Source organism: Aythya fuligula, chromosome W (assembly GCF_009819795.1).
Source record: "Aythya fuligula isolate bAytFul2 chromosome W, bAytFul2.pri, whole genome shotgun sequence".
In the NCBI taxonomy this organism is placed as follows: Eukaryota; Metazoa; Chordata; class Aves; order Anseriformes; family Anatidae; genus Aythya; species Aythya fuligula.
In genome coordinates, this window is record NC_045594.1 from 4,116,111 (window position 1) to 4,131,150 (window position 15,040).

Consider the following 15,040-nt stretch of genomic DNA (forward strand, 5'->3'; position numbering starts at 1 on the left):
ACTGCCGCATTTTTGAGCGGGCAGTCAGTCTCAGTGGATGCAGACTTACCAGGGAGAGCTCTCTGCCTAATGTAGACCACTGCGGCCTAGCTAGGGGAAGACAGCCATTAGAGGATCTGTTCTTATAGGTGAGGGGCCCTCCCTGCGCGAACTGCTGCGCAAACTGCCATGCAAAATGCCGTTCCCCGCCCTTCTGACGCGCCACGCCCTGTTTGCCTGGTCACTGTTGTGGGAATAGAAATGTTGTTTTTGCAGAGTTACATTGTTTAGAAGGAGGGAATGTGGTACTGAGATATGCTTACAGTGATAAGAAAGTTTAGCAGGCGACCTTGTAAAATGCAGACAATCAGACTCCTTAGGACAATTAGGTGAAAATCACGGTGTCAAGTCAAGTCAGATAAGTGAAGAAACATTACCACTTCAAGCAGTAAAAATGTCAAAAGAAATTTGAAATTTAACAGGCCGGCGACTGAAGGCCATGCATTGTTTGTGAAGCATCAGATAGACTGTGAATCTGGATTACCCACTCAGTGGGGAAACAGGGGAGGGTCCTGCCATCAAAAGGTATATAAACTGTGTTTTGGAACTAGTAGATGCGCTCTCTCCTGCTTGTGGGGCGCCCGCCATTGCAATCGCGAATAAATTACTACTTCACTGAGATCCTTGCCTGAGCCTAAGTTATTGGCTACGGAGTGTTTCTCACAATTTGGGGGCTCGTCCGGGATCCAGTCACCTACTGGGGAGCCCCACCGCCGCAGCAGCAGGAAGGCATGCCCCGCTGATTTCAGCGGTCCTGTGCAATCGACGGTGGCGGTTCTGCGGAAAGCTGACAGAGGGCCCGAGACTGGTTAAAGAGGCAGGATCCGTGAAGTAGTGGGGAAAGGAAGAAGGTAGGCACTCCGGGTTTTTAAGAATCGATCCGGTAACTCTGTGCACAGACCAAGGTAAGAAATATTAAGTATTGCCTTGGGGGTCGGGTGATCTGGTGTATGGTAAGCCCTTGCACGGGGAAGTGCTGGCACTACACCAGGGGAATCTGGTGTACGGTAATCCTTGCACGGGGAAGTGCTTGGAAGTACACCAGGGAATCTGGTAAACTCAGGTGTGCGGTAACGCTGGCACATGGAAGTGCTTGGCGGTACACCCCCATCTTTCAGTACGTTGGTGTGTGGTACACTGCAGAAGGGAAAATTCTGTAGCACATACTGGCGAGGGTTAGGAAAGATGGGAAGTACGAGTTCCAGGGAATCTGGTAAACTCATAGGTGTGCGGTAACGCTTGCACGGGGAAGTGCTTGGCGGTACACCCCCATTTTTCAGTACGTTGGTGTGTGGTACACTGCAGAAGGGAAATTTCTGTAGCACATACTGGCGAGGGTTAGGAAAAATGGGAAAATATGAGTTCCAGGGGACAGGGAGATATCCCTGGGGGAGTGCCTACTAATAGTTCTTCCTGAAAAATGATAAGAAATTGGAAACATAATCCCAAAATTAGAGGGATTGTAAAAGAAAAGTAATTAAAAAAAAAAAAAAAAAAAAGGGTTAAATATTGTGTATCAGTCTGGACAAAAGAACCAATTAAGGAAACAGCAGTATTTTGGCCAAAATACGGGTCTGATGAAAATTCAGGCTTTAAATTTATGTGTAAACAATGAGATTCCTTTTTCAGAGAAGGAGCCAAGTTATGCTCCCTATAATCTTAATATTGAACTGGTGGCAGCAGCAGTCACTCCAGGAAGGGAGACAGGGACTGTAATTAACACTGTCCCTAAAGAAGGATCGTACTCTAGGCTCTGGCAAGAATTAGAACAAGGTAGAAGATATGTTGAGAATTTTGCCTTCCCTGATACTAACAGTACTAACACTAACTGTGTATCCTCTTAGGTGAACTACCCCCTCCTCCTTACCAGCAGAGAGGTTAGGACTTTTTAAGAAGGAGAGGAAGTCTTTATTCAAGGACCCCAACAGCCTAGCTGAACAATTAGACCAGTTCCTACGACCTGATTTATACTCTTGGGGGAGGGAATTATGTCTATAAGTATGTTGTTTACAGGGAAAGAAATGGGAATGATCAGGAGGAGAGCTGCTATACAAGAATGGGAAAGAGCTCATCCTCCAGGACCAGGGGTAATACCGGCAGGGCAGAAATACCCACTTGCCAATCCTGGCTGGAATAATAATAGTGTGCAACACAGAAATCATATGAGAGACTTGGGGTCAGAATGAGAAAGTACTTGGGGATGAGACCTGATGACCCAGTATCCCAAGGGCTCTTGAAAGTTCATTGTGTGATTAAAGCCTTGCAAAATATGCAGAAAATGCTTCAGAAGGTGGGGGGATGTAGTGAACAGTCACTGGGGGACCCTCCTGCGGGAGGCCCTGGAGGTGTGTGTCCGGAGGGGAGATGAGAAGGAAAAGCAGAGAGCGAAACTAATGGTATTGACAGTGCAGCGGGTAGTGAGGCAGAGGGTTGGAGAAAGATGAAGAAAATCTTCAGGGGGAGTCAGTGCCAGGATGGAAAGGAGAGGAAGAGAGATGAAGGAATGGCAGGCAAAGAGGGCTGCCTGTGTTGTGGCCCGAGTCCTAGCAGAGACAGGCTTTGATAAGATGTTTTAAGTGTGGCCAGGCTGGCCACTTCGAATAGGAATATCTGGAGTGGAAGAAGGAGGAAAGAAGGAAAATGGGATGAAATATGCTATATTGATATGTTGTTTCAGTATCTTGGAGGGAAAAGGTATGGAATTAAGTTGGACTCTGACTGAGCCTTTGGTGCTGGTATTAGAAAAGTGCGGGCTGGAGAAAGATAAAGGAAGTGTTAAAAGAGTTGCTGAAGGTGTTAAAGGTGTGGCATGTAATATTTAACAGAGCTGTTTGAAGTTGAATGAGCAGGGAAAGAGGATGTAGGCATTATCTAAGTAACAGTCTAGAAGTTTTGGTATATTTGCATATTTGCTGTGGTGTTTGTTCAGTTTCCCAAGCATCCGGGAGGGGGGAACAGCCTGCTCCACCAGGGGCCTCTCCAGCGGCCGCAGGGGGGTTTCGGCTCCAGCGCCTGGAGCGCCTCCTCCCCCTCCTTCTGCACTGACTTTGGTGTCTGCGGGGGGGTTTCTCGCTCTCTCAACTGCTGTTGAGAAGCAGGTTTTTGTTTGTTTCTTTGTTTGTTTGTTTTCGTGGATGTGCTCTCACAGAGGCACGGACTGTATTGTTCATGGCTTGGCTCTGGGCAGCAGTGGGCCCCTTAGGGCCAGATGAAATTGTCCCTTATCTGCCACGGGGAGGCTTCCGGTTTTTTTTTTCTCACGGGGGCTGCCACTGCAGTTTCCCACCCCCCTACTCACAGCCCCCGAACCTTGCCATCAAACCCAATACACTGGGGAACAGCTAGGTCATTACTGACTTGTAAAGTATCAGGGATTAAATTAACTAATGAAACCCTAAAAGTGGGGCTGGGATAACAGTGCCACTTTGGGGGGGATACCAAGCTGAGACTAGGGGATAAAATGATCACTGGGTAATTATTGTATGTACCCAAGGCAAGGACTAATCTGTTGGGAAGGGATTTGATGATTAAATTGGGCATTCAACTAGTAAATTATTAGACTGGAATAACAGTGTAATTAATGGAGTGCTCTCAGGCCCTGAGAGCAAATGTATATTCACCTCTGACTGGAAAGACCCTGAAATGGGGGCGGAAGCAACAATATAGGTGGACAATTTTACCTTGGGGGGTTTACAGGGCCACCTATCTATATGGGTAAGTTTTAAAAAAGATTTTGGAGCAATTACAACCTCCCAAGGAGGTATTAATGTTACAAATATGTGGATCATTTTCTATTGTCAGGACAGGAGAAAAGAGTTGTGAAGAAAGCTACTAACAAGCTATTCAACTTTCTGGGAAAGCAGGGCTTGAGAGTATTAAAAAAAAAAAAAAAAAAAAGTTACAATATGGAGAAAGAGAAGTCAGGTATTTAAGGCATCTAATGTCTGAGGGAAAATGAAGAATAAATCCAGAGAGGATTCAGGGAATTGTTGAAAATTAAGAAAGAACTAAAAAGTTTTAAAAGAATGATTTTTTTAAGGAATCAGGAGCCATGAAGTCTGAAGGAAAACAGATACTCCCTGATGGGAGAGAAATGCTGAATAAAGTGATAATGAGGCAAATATTAACTGTTTTACATCAAAAGAGTCATTGGGAGGTGCAAGCAATGTGTGATATTGTGCTAAGAAAGTATGTCTGTGTAGGAATATACACTTTAGGGAAGCACATATGCAGAGGATGTACCATATGTCAAAAGGTAAATAAAAAAGTGTTCTGTAACCCATCTAGAGGGGGACGGGAGCCAGGGGTTTGACCTTTCCAAAGTATACAGGTAAACTTTACTGAGTTACTTGTTTGTCCTAATTGACCACGTGACTGGATGGGTGTAAGCTTTACTGCAAGGGTTAAAGCAGGCCTTAGAGACTGAGTGGGATTTTCACAGCCCCTGGCACCCCTCCTCTTCTGGGAAGGTGGAGCGAATGAATCAGACATTAAAGAAGCAATTAACTAAACTAGTGTTAGAAACCCAACTTCCTTTGGTAAAATGCTTACTCCTACAGGTTTAAACAGCACCAAGAAAGGATATAGGAATTTCACCATATGAGATGCTGTTCAGATTGCCCTATCTGGGCAGAAGGGATGAGATACCACAATTCAAAACAAGAGAGTTTCCTTAAGAACTGTATTCTGGGGTTGTCTTCTTCTTTGTCATCTCTCAGGACCTGTGGGTTGTTGGCTCAAACCCCACCTTTGGAATTCCCCATTCACCACCATCATCCAGGAAACTGGGTCCTGATTCGGACCTGGAAAGAGTCAACTCCGGCCTGAATGGGAAGGACAATTACTGACCACTGAAACAGCCGTAAGAACTGCGGAAAAAGGTTGGACTCACTATACTTGAGTGAAGGCATCTGTCGACACTAGTACCTGGGAAGCTGTTCCTACAAAAGACTTGTTGGAAGTTGAAATTGAAGAGAAAAATCTCGTAGTGGACTCTGAGCAGGATAAGAGCTTACAATTGTAAACTAACCTTTTATTTTCACAGGTAACTAACGAGTGTGACTTGTGATTGAGAGAAAGGACAGACCTATAGCGAACTGCAGTGCTCCCAAGGGGGGGTTGTTATAGTAGTAGTGTACACCTTATTTTTGTATCGATAATTATTTGGAAACCTAAGGTTTAAAAATAATGACAGGGAAAAATTGATTACTAATTTTGTTTTTAGTGATTCTAGGCCTCAGAGAAGGCCTCGGTCAATTGGTAACTTGGAAAAGGCATGACCAGATAATAGCAAAAACGGGATACCCCATCAAAATATGGGTGACTGTGACAGAGGGTTATGTACCACAAGCCGTCACGTTTGATGCTTGTGAGGTGTTAGCTTGTGGAGATTTAAATGCCCAATGACAATTGAGCAGAAAGAACAAATAACTGGGAGAGACACAACAGCCAGATTGAGAATAGCTGTATGGAAACAATCCTCTATTGCCATCAGAGAAATGGAGAAACTCAAGGAGAAAACAGGAGAGTAAACAGGAGGCCCTCTGAAATGTGGCAGTTCAAACATTTGAGATTCAAACAGGGTATGGGGATGTGAATGCCTGGATAGAATGGGTCAAATATACTGTCCAGAGTCTCAACTGTAGCTACTGCTATGCTTGTGCCTCGGGATGACCGATTGCCCAGATAGTGCCCTTCCCATGGGGGTGGACCAAAGACTCCCAAGGGATGCGATGTATGATTGCATTGTACCAAGAAAAGACTGCCTGGGGAAATGAGGCCTGTAAGTCTCTCTTTGCTGTTTTCTTGCATGATAACAATATCACAGTTCCCCCTGCATTCTCTACAGCTATAGGTAACCATACAGCTTGCCTCTCACGGCAGGGTGTGAGTGCTACCTGGCATCTGGGAGAATTTGCCTTGTGCTACCAAGGACTTGATGGGAAACTGCTCAAGACTAGAGATCCCCAGGGCAGATCTCTGGTGGTACGGTGGAGGGAAGATCTTACGGTCCACCCTACCATCTAATTGGGAAGGCACTTGTGCACTTGTTCAATCAGCTATACCCTTCACCCTGGCATTTGAAAGAGAAACATCACAAATACCCAGAAGAAGTAAAGGAGGCTTAGGAATATCATTTGATGATAGAGTATACATAGATTCTGTTGGGGTACCTAGAGGAGTTCGGGATGAATATAAAGCCAGAAATTAAATTGCTGCAGGGTTTGAGTTACTGTTCTGGTGGGTAACAATCAATAAAAATGTGGATTGGATTAATTATTTCTATTATAATCAGCAGAGATTCATCAATTATACCAAGGATGCGATGAGAGGAATCGCTGAACAACTAGATGCCATCAGCAAAATGGCTTGGGAAAACAGGATAGCATTAGATATGATGCTTGTGGAGAAGGGTGGTGTATGTGTGATGCTGGGCAACCATTGTACTTTTATCCGTAACAATACTGCCCCGGATGGCACAGTAACAAGAGCATTGCAAGGGCTTACCACCCTTGCCAATGAATTGGCAGAAAATTCGGGAGCAGACACTTCCATCACAGGATGGTTGAAATCTTGGTTTGGTAAATGGAAAGGGATGGTAATGTCCATATTTACATCCTTGATTATAGTAGCAGGAGTTTTGACAGCTATTGGCTGTTGCGTTATCCCCTGTGTAAGGGGACTTGTCCAGCGGTTAATTGAAACCACATTATTGAAACAAATGACCATAGATCCACCACCCTACTCAGATAAAATGATATTAGAGGAAATGGAGAGCAAAGAAAGTGAAGAACAGGAAGATATTTACCAAATTACACTTAAAATAAATAAATAAATAAAAATAAAAAGAGTTTTTGCAAAAATCAACAGTTTATAAAAAAAAAGAAAAGGGGGGAATTGTGGGAATAGAAATGTTGTTTTTGCAGAGTTACATTGTTTAGAAGGAGGGAATGTGGTACTGAGATATGCTTACAGTGATAAGAAAGTTTAGCAGGCGACCTTGTAAAATGCAGACAATCAGACTCCTTAGGACAATTAGGTGAAAATCACGGTGTCAAGTCAAGTCAGATAAGTGAAGAAACATTACCACTTCAAGCAGTAAAAATGTCAAAAGAAATTTGAAATTTAACAGGCCGGCGACTGAAGGCCATGCATTGTTTGTGAAGCATCAGATAGACTGTGAATCTGGATTACCCACTCAGTGGGGAAACAGGGGAGGGTCCTGCCATCAAAAGGTATATAAACTGTGTTTTGGAACTAGTAGATGCGCTCTCTCCTGCTTGTGGGGCGCCCGCCATTGCAATCGCGAATAAATTACTACTTCACTGAGATCCTTGCCTGAGCCTAAGTTATTGGCTACGGAGTGTTTCTCACACTGTGCTCCGTTTTCTCGTGCTCCCTAGGGGCTGCTTTTGAACTTCAGGGTAGAGGGGGCGCTGCTGGCTCCACCTACACCTCATCAGCCTCCCTCGCGAGGGCTGCCGGACCCTGGCGGCTCCCTCAGCTGCCTTGAGGGGCCTCGATGCCCAAAAAAAAACCCCTGCCAGTCCCAATCACCGCTCCGCTGCAGAACGCGTCTGCCCCAGAGCCGATCGCCTCGGCATTTTCTGTCTTAATAAACTGTCTTTATCTCAACTCACAGGCTTAACTTTCCCATTTCTCTCCCCCATCCCAGAGAGCTTTCACTTGAAGGGGAGTCCAGTACATCTGGAATCAGCTGCCCCAGGGGTGGAAACACAGCCCTACCATTTGCCATGGAGTGATCCAGTCTGCACTGGAACAGGGGGAAGCTCCTGAACACCTGCAGTACATTGATGACATCATCGTGTGGGGTGACACAGCAGAGGAAGTTTTCGAGAAAGGGAAGAAAATAGTCCAAATCCTTCTGAAAGCCGGTTTTGCCATAAAGCAAAATAAAGTCAAAGGACCTGAACGAGAGATCCAGTTCTTAGGAATAAAATAGCAAGATGGATGCCGTCAAATCCCAATGGATGTGATCAACAAAATTACAGCTATGTCTCCACCAACTAGCAAAAAAGAAGCACAGACTTTCCTAGGTGTCATGGGGTTTTGGAGAATGCACATTCCAAATTACAGTCTGATTGTAAACCCGCTCTACCAAGGAACCCGTAAGAAGAATGAGTTTGAATGGGGCCCTGAGCAACGACAAGCCTTTGAACAAATCAAGCAGGAAATAGTCCATGCAGTAGCCCTTGGGCCAGTCCGAGCAGGACCAGATGTAAAGAATGTGCTCTACACCGCAGCCAGGGAGAATGGCCCCACCTGGAGGCTCTGGCAGAAAGAGCCTGGGGAAACTCGAGGTCGACCCCTGGGGTTTTGGAGTCGGGGATACAGAGGATCTGAGACCCAGTATACAAAAACCAAAAAAGAGATATTGGCAGCATATGAAGGAGGTTCAATTTTCTTCAGAAGAGGTCGGTACTGAAGCACAGCTTCTCCTAGCACCCTGACTGCCGGTACTAGGCTGGATGTTCAAAGGAAGGACACCCTTTACACATCATGCAACTGATGCTACCTGGAGCAAGTAGGTTGTACTGATTACTCAGCGGGCTCGAATAGGAAACCCCAGTCGCCCAGGAATCTTGGAAGTGATTGTGGACTTGCCAGAAGGCAAATATTTTGGGATATCATCAGAGGAGGAGGTGGTCTGTGCTGAAGAAGCCCCACTGTACAACAAGCTACCAGAAAATGAGAAGAAATATATCCTGTTCACTGATGGGTCCTGTCGTATTGAGGGAAAGCATCGGCGATGGAAGGCTGCTGTATGGATTCCTACACGAGAAGTTGCAGAAGCTGTTGAGGGAGAAGGTGAATCGAGTCAGTTTGCAGAAGTGAAGGCCATTCAGCTGGCTTTAGTTATTGCTGAACGAGAAAAACAGCCAGTTCTCTATCTCTCTAGTGATTCATGGATGGTAGCAATTGCCTTGTGGGCAAAAAACAAAAAAAGCCTCTTCAGTATGGAGGACAATGAAATATAAATATGGAGAGGCCTGGCAGATTGATTACATGACACTCCCTCAAACCCGCAACGGCAAGCACCATGTACTCACAATGGTGGAAGCAACCACCGGATGGCTGGAAAAATATCCTGTGCCTCATGCCACCGCCCGAAACACTATCCTGGGCCTTGAAAAGAAAGTCCTATGGTGCCATGGCACCCCAGAAAGAATAGAGTCAGACAATGGGACTCATTTCCAAAACAACCTTATAGACACTTATGCCAAAGAGCATGGTATTGAGTGGGTGTATCACATCCCCTATCATGCACCAGCCTCCGGGAAAGTTGAACGATACAATGGACTGTTAAAGACTACATTGAAAGCAATGGGTGCTGGAACATTCAGAAATTGGGACACACATTTGGCAAAGACCACCTGGTTAGTCAATATTAGGGGATCTGCCAACCGAGCTGGACCTGCCCAATCAAACCTGTTACGTACTGTAGAAGGGGATAAAGTTCCTGTAGTGCATGTAAGAAATATGCTGGGTAAAACAGTCTGGGCTACTCCTGCCTCAGTAAAAGGCAAACCCATTCGTCGAATGGCTTTTGCTCAGGGACCTGGATTCACTTGGTGGGTAATGCAAAAGAACGGGGAGGTCCGGTGTGTACCTCAAGGGGATTTAATACTGGGTGAGAATAGCCCATGAATTGAATTGTACCATGTCAATTACTGTATAGTACTGGATGTCATCACTACCATGATTACTATATACCCTAGATGAAAATAGTGATTAATTAGAATGTATGGGAAAGAGTGTAACCTGAGCATGACATAAATGGTATGGAATAAGGGGTGGATAGATGTCCTGGTTTCAGTTAGGACAGAGTTAATTTTCTTCCAAGTAGCTGGTAGGGTGCTATGTTTTGGCTTAGGATGAGAAGAGTGCTGATAACACCCCGATGTTTTAATTGTTGCAGAGCAGTGCTTACACCAAGCCAAGGACCTATCAGCTTCTTACTCTGTCCTGCCAGCGGGCAGGCTGGCGGTGCAGCAAGAGTCGGGAGGGGACAGACCCAGGACAGCTGACCCAAACTGGCCAAAGGGGTATTCCATGCCATCTGACGTCATGCTGAACAATATATAGGGGTGGCCAGCTGGGGTGGGGGGCCGGACTGCTCGGGGTTAGGCTGGGCATCGGTCAGCAGGTGGTGAGCAATTGCATTGTGCATCACTTGTTTGTACACATTATTAGTAGTAGTACTATTATCATCATTATTGTTATTATTATTATTGTTATTTTTATTTTCCTGTCTTAGTAGGCTGTCTTTATCTCAACTCACAGGCTTCACTTTCCCGTTTCTCTCCCCCATCCCAGAGAGGGAGGGGGGAGGGTGAGCGAATGGCTGTGTGGTGTTTAGCTGCCAGCCGGGTTAAACCACAACAGAAGGGACACATTTTCATTTTTGCAGAAGTTTATCCATTGCAATCCTGCTGACTATGCCAATTTCTCTGTCGTGTTAAGGGGGTGTAGCCGATTAACTGTTAGGGTCAGATTCAGGATACTGAACTGTCACGGTCACAGATTCATCAATAGCATATTAACTGATATGGATCCAGTTTGATTTAGACTACTGAACTCCCATGGTCACAGATTCGCCAACAGTGTAACATGCCTTCACTCTAGTCTCGACTGATCCCAGAGGTCAGGAGGTCCTCGTGATGGTATGTTCCCTCATGATGATATCTTCCCTAACATCCCCTCTCTCTTAAGCCAATTTATATCATTTTCTATCTTTTAGGTGGAGCTTGAGTGACTCTAGTCATGCATATCTTGGATATGACTGGTGCAAAGTTTTCTCGCTTTCATTTAAAGCTATAGGCTACGAGAAATTCAGAGCACATGCTCAGTGAGGGGTGTTTGCACCTTGGATGCAGGTAGCTTTTGGGATGGAGGTGTGTTTTCGTATTATAATGATATTATAATGATCAAAAGTTCACCAGAGTATAGCATTTTGTCAAAAACATGACAGGTCTTTGGCTCAGGATAGCAAATGTGCAGCTTATTGGTCTTGGTGTGCACAAGAACAGTCGAGTCTCCATCTTCTCCATCTTGTCACAGAGCCTACCCGTGGTGTCTCTACTCCACTCTACACTGAGATAAAGAACATTTAATAGGACAGAAAAGGAAGGAAAAATAAGAAGACGAATAAGAATGCACAAAACAAGTGATGCACAACTAAATTGCTCACCACCCGCTGACCGATGCCCAGACAGTTCCCAAGCAGCGGCAGCCCCCTGGACAAGTCCCCCCCGTTTTATTTTTCAGCATGACATTATATGGTATGGAATATTCCTTTGGCCAGTTCTGGTCAGCTGTCCTGGTTCTGTCCCCTCCCAGCTTCTTGTGCACCCTCCTCGCTGGCAGGGCAGTACAAGAAGCTGAAAAGTCCCTGATTTATTGTAAGCACTGCTTAGCAACAACTAAGACACCAGTGTGTTATCAGCATTATTCTCATCCTAAACCCAAAACACAGCACCATACCAGATACTAGGAAGAAAATTAACTCTATCCCAGCTGAAACCAGGACAGTTAATTAATATCAAAACTTATGGGCTTTGTTAGAATCATATTTTGTCAAGCATTTTCTTTAAAATGTCACTCTATTTTGTCATTTAACATATTTTAAATGTGCTATAAATATCTGTAGTGAAAACATTTGAAAGCTTGATAGATTTTCTCAAAACTTGTACTATGAATCACTACTAATGCTTTGTACTGCAATGAATTTTGATTTTTAATCTCTGTACTCAATTTTGGAGAGAGTTGTTCAATAATAAATATATGATTCATACTTGCACGTTTTTGTCCAGTTCCTTCTTCCTAGAAAGGGATGCAGTCTTTGCCTTGAGTATTCTCCATATTTCTGTATTTCTTTACATAACTCTAGATGGAAGGGTAATATGGTTGGGCATAAGCAATCCAGATTTCTGGAGTGTGTTCATGACAGTTTCTTGATGCAGGTGACTGATGAGCTGACTGGGAAAATGCACGGTGAAAGAACAAGAAGCAACAGGCCAAGCTGCAATGTAGGAAATTCTGATTAGATGTAAGGAAATTTCTTGTTGTTTTGCTTGTTTGTTTGTTTGTTTTCCCATGAATGTGGTCAGATATAGAAACATGGGCTCAAAGTGGGTTTTAAGTATCTCTAAGATGGAGATTCCACACTTGACAAGGTCCTGAGCATCATTATCTAGTGGATCAGCTGATCTGCTTTGAACAGGGTGTTGTCTTTCACTTCAGAAAGGATAGACAAGGAAGAAAGGGAGAGGGTGTTGCCCTCTACATTAGGGAAGGGAGTGATTGTGAAGAGGCCGCTGAGAAACAGCCACAGACAGGTTGAGAGCTTGTGGGTGAGAATTAAAGACTGTACCAATAAAGGACAGCTTGTGGTTGGGGTCTACTACGGGCCGCCTGATCAAGGGGAGCCTGTGGATGAAGCATTCTTGCTTCAACTACGAGAAGTGTCACACTCGCACACTCTCATCTTGATGAGGGACCCCAACCACTCATATGTCTGCTGGCAAAACAACACAGCAGGCTGAAAGCAATTCAGATGCCTAGAGTACATTGTGGATAACTTCCTGGTCCAGGTATTAGACAAACCAACCAGAGGAGAAGCATTACTGGACCTGGTGCTCACCAATGAGGAAGAGCTCATTAAAGAGGTCAAGACTGGAGGCAGTCTGGGTTGCAGTGATCACACCTAGTTGAGCTTGTGATCTTGAGGGATACGGGCCTGGCAAAGAACAAAGTCAGGACCCTGAACTTCCGAAGAGCAAACTTCCAGCTATTTAAAGACCTAGTAGATAAGATCCCCTTGAACACCATCCTTAGGGACAAAGGAGCTGAGCAAAGCTGGCAGCTCTTTAAGGATGTTTTCATTAGGGCACAAGAACTGTCCACCCCCAACCCTGCATAAGAAAGTGGGCAGGGAGGGTAGACAACCAGGATGGCTGCTAGTCAAACTGAGGGACAAGAACGAAATGCACAGGCAGTGGAAGCAGAGGCATGTGGCCTTGGAAGAGTACAGACCTCACCTCTGTGCCTGGGAAGATCATGGAAAAGATCATCCTGAAAGCAATATCAAGGCACATGCAAGCCAAGGAGGTGATCTGAGACAGCCAGCATGGCTTCACCAAGGGCAACCAATGCCTGACCTCCCACAATACGACAGGACCCATCAGTGAACAGGATATATTTCTTCTCATTTTCTGGTAGCTTGTTGTACAGTGGGGCTTCTTCAGCACAGACCACCTCCTCCTCTGATGATATCCCAAAATATTTGCCTTCTGGCAAGTCCACAATCACTTCCAAGATTCCTGGGCGACTGGGGTTTCCTATTCGAGCCCGCTGAGTAATCAGTACAACCTACTTGCTCCAGGTAGCATCAGTTGCATGATGTGTAAAGGGTGTCCTTCCTTTGAACATCCAGCCTAGTACCGGCAGTCAGGGTGCTAGGAGAAGCTGTGCTTCAGTACCGACCTCTTCTGAAGAAAATTGAACCTCCTTCATATGCTGCCAATATCTCTTTTTTGGTTTTTGTATACTGGGTCTCAGATCCTCTGTATCCCCGACTCCAAAACCCCAGGGGTCGACCTCGAGTTTCCCCAGGCTCTTTCTGCCAGAGCCTCCAGGTGGGGCCATTCTCCCTGGCTGCGGTGTAGAGCACATTCTTTACATCTGGTCCTGCTCGGACTGGCCCAAGGGCTACTGCATGGACTATTTCCTGCTTGATTTGTTCAAAGGCTTGTCGTTGCTCAGGGCCCCATTCAAACTCATTCTTCTTACGGGTTCCTTGGTAGAGCGGGTTTACAATCAGACTGTAATTTGGAATGTGCATTCTCCAAAACCCCATGACACCTAGGAAAGTCTGTGCTTCTTTTTTGCTAGTTGGTGGAGACATAGCTGTAATTTTGTTGATCACATCCATTGGGATTTGACGGCATCCATCTTGCTATTTTATTCCTAAGAACTGGATCTCTCGTTCAGGTCCTTTGACTTTATTTTGCTTTATGGCAAAACCGGCTTTCAGAAGGATTTGGACTATTTTCTTCCCTTTCTCGAAAACTTCCTCTGCTGTGTCACCCCACACGATGATGTCATCAATGTACTGCAGGTGTTCAGGAGCTTCCCCCTGTTCCAGTGCAGACTGGATCACTCCATGGCAAATGGTAGGGCTGTGTTTCCACCCCTGGGGCAGCTGATTCCAGATGTACTGGACTCCCCTTCAAGTGAAAGCAAACTGTGGCCTGCACTCTGCTGCTCAAGGGATAGAGAAAAATGCATTAGCGATAGCAGTTGTGGAATACCACTTGGCTGCCTTTGACTCCAGTTTTTACTGGACTTCTAGCATGTCCGGCACTGCAGCACTCAGTGGTGGTGTGACTTTGTTCAGGCCACAATAGTCCCCTGTTAGTCTCCACTCACCATTAGACTTTCACACTGGCCATAAGGGGCTGTTAAAGAGTGAGTGAGTCTTGCTGATCATTCCTTGGTTCTCCAATTGACAAATTAGCTTATGGATGGGAATCAGGGAGTCTCGGCTGGTGCAGTATTGCTGCCATTGCACAGTTGTGGTAGCGATTGGCACTTGCTGTTCTTTGACCCTCAGCAACCCCACAACAGAGGGGTCCTCTGAGAGACCAGGCAAGGTAGATAATTGTTTAATGTCCTCTGTCTCTAAGGCAGCTATGCCAAAAGCCCACCGCAGCCCTTTTGGGTCCTTGAAATATCCTCTCCTAAGATAGTCTATGCCAAGAATGCACGGAGCATCCGGGCCAGTCACAATGAGGTGCTTTTGCCACTCATTCCCAGTTAGGCTCACTTCAGACTCCAATACAGTTAACTGCTGAGATCCCCCTATCACTTCATAAATACAGATGTGCTCTGGCCCTTTATAAGCTCGATGGCATTACAGTACATTGTGCACCGGTGTCTACTAAAGCCTTATACTTCTGTGCGTCTGACGTGCCAGGCC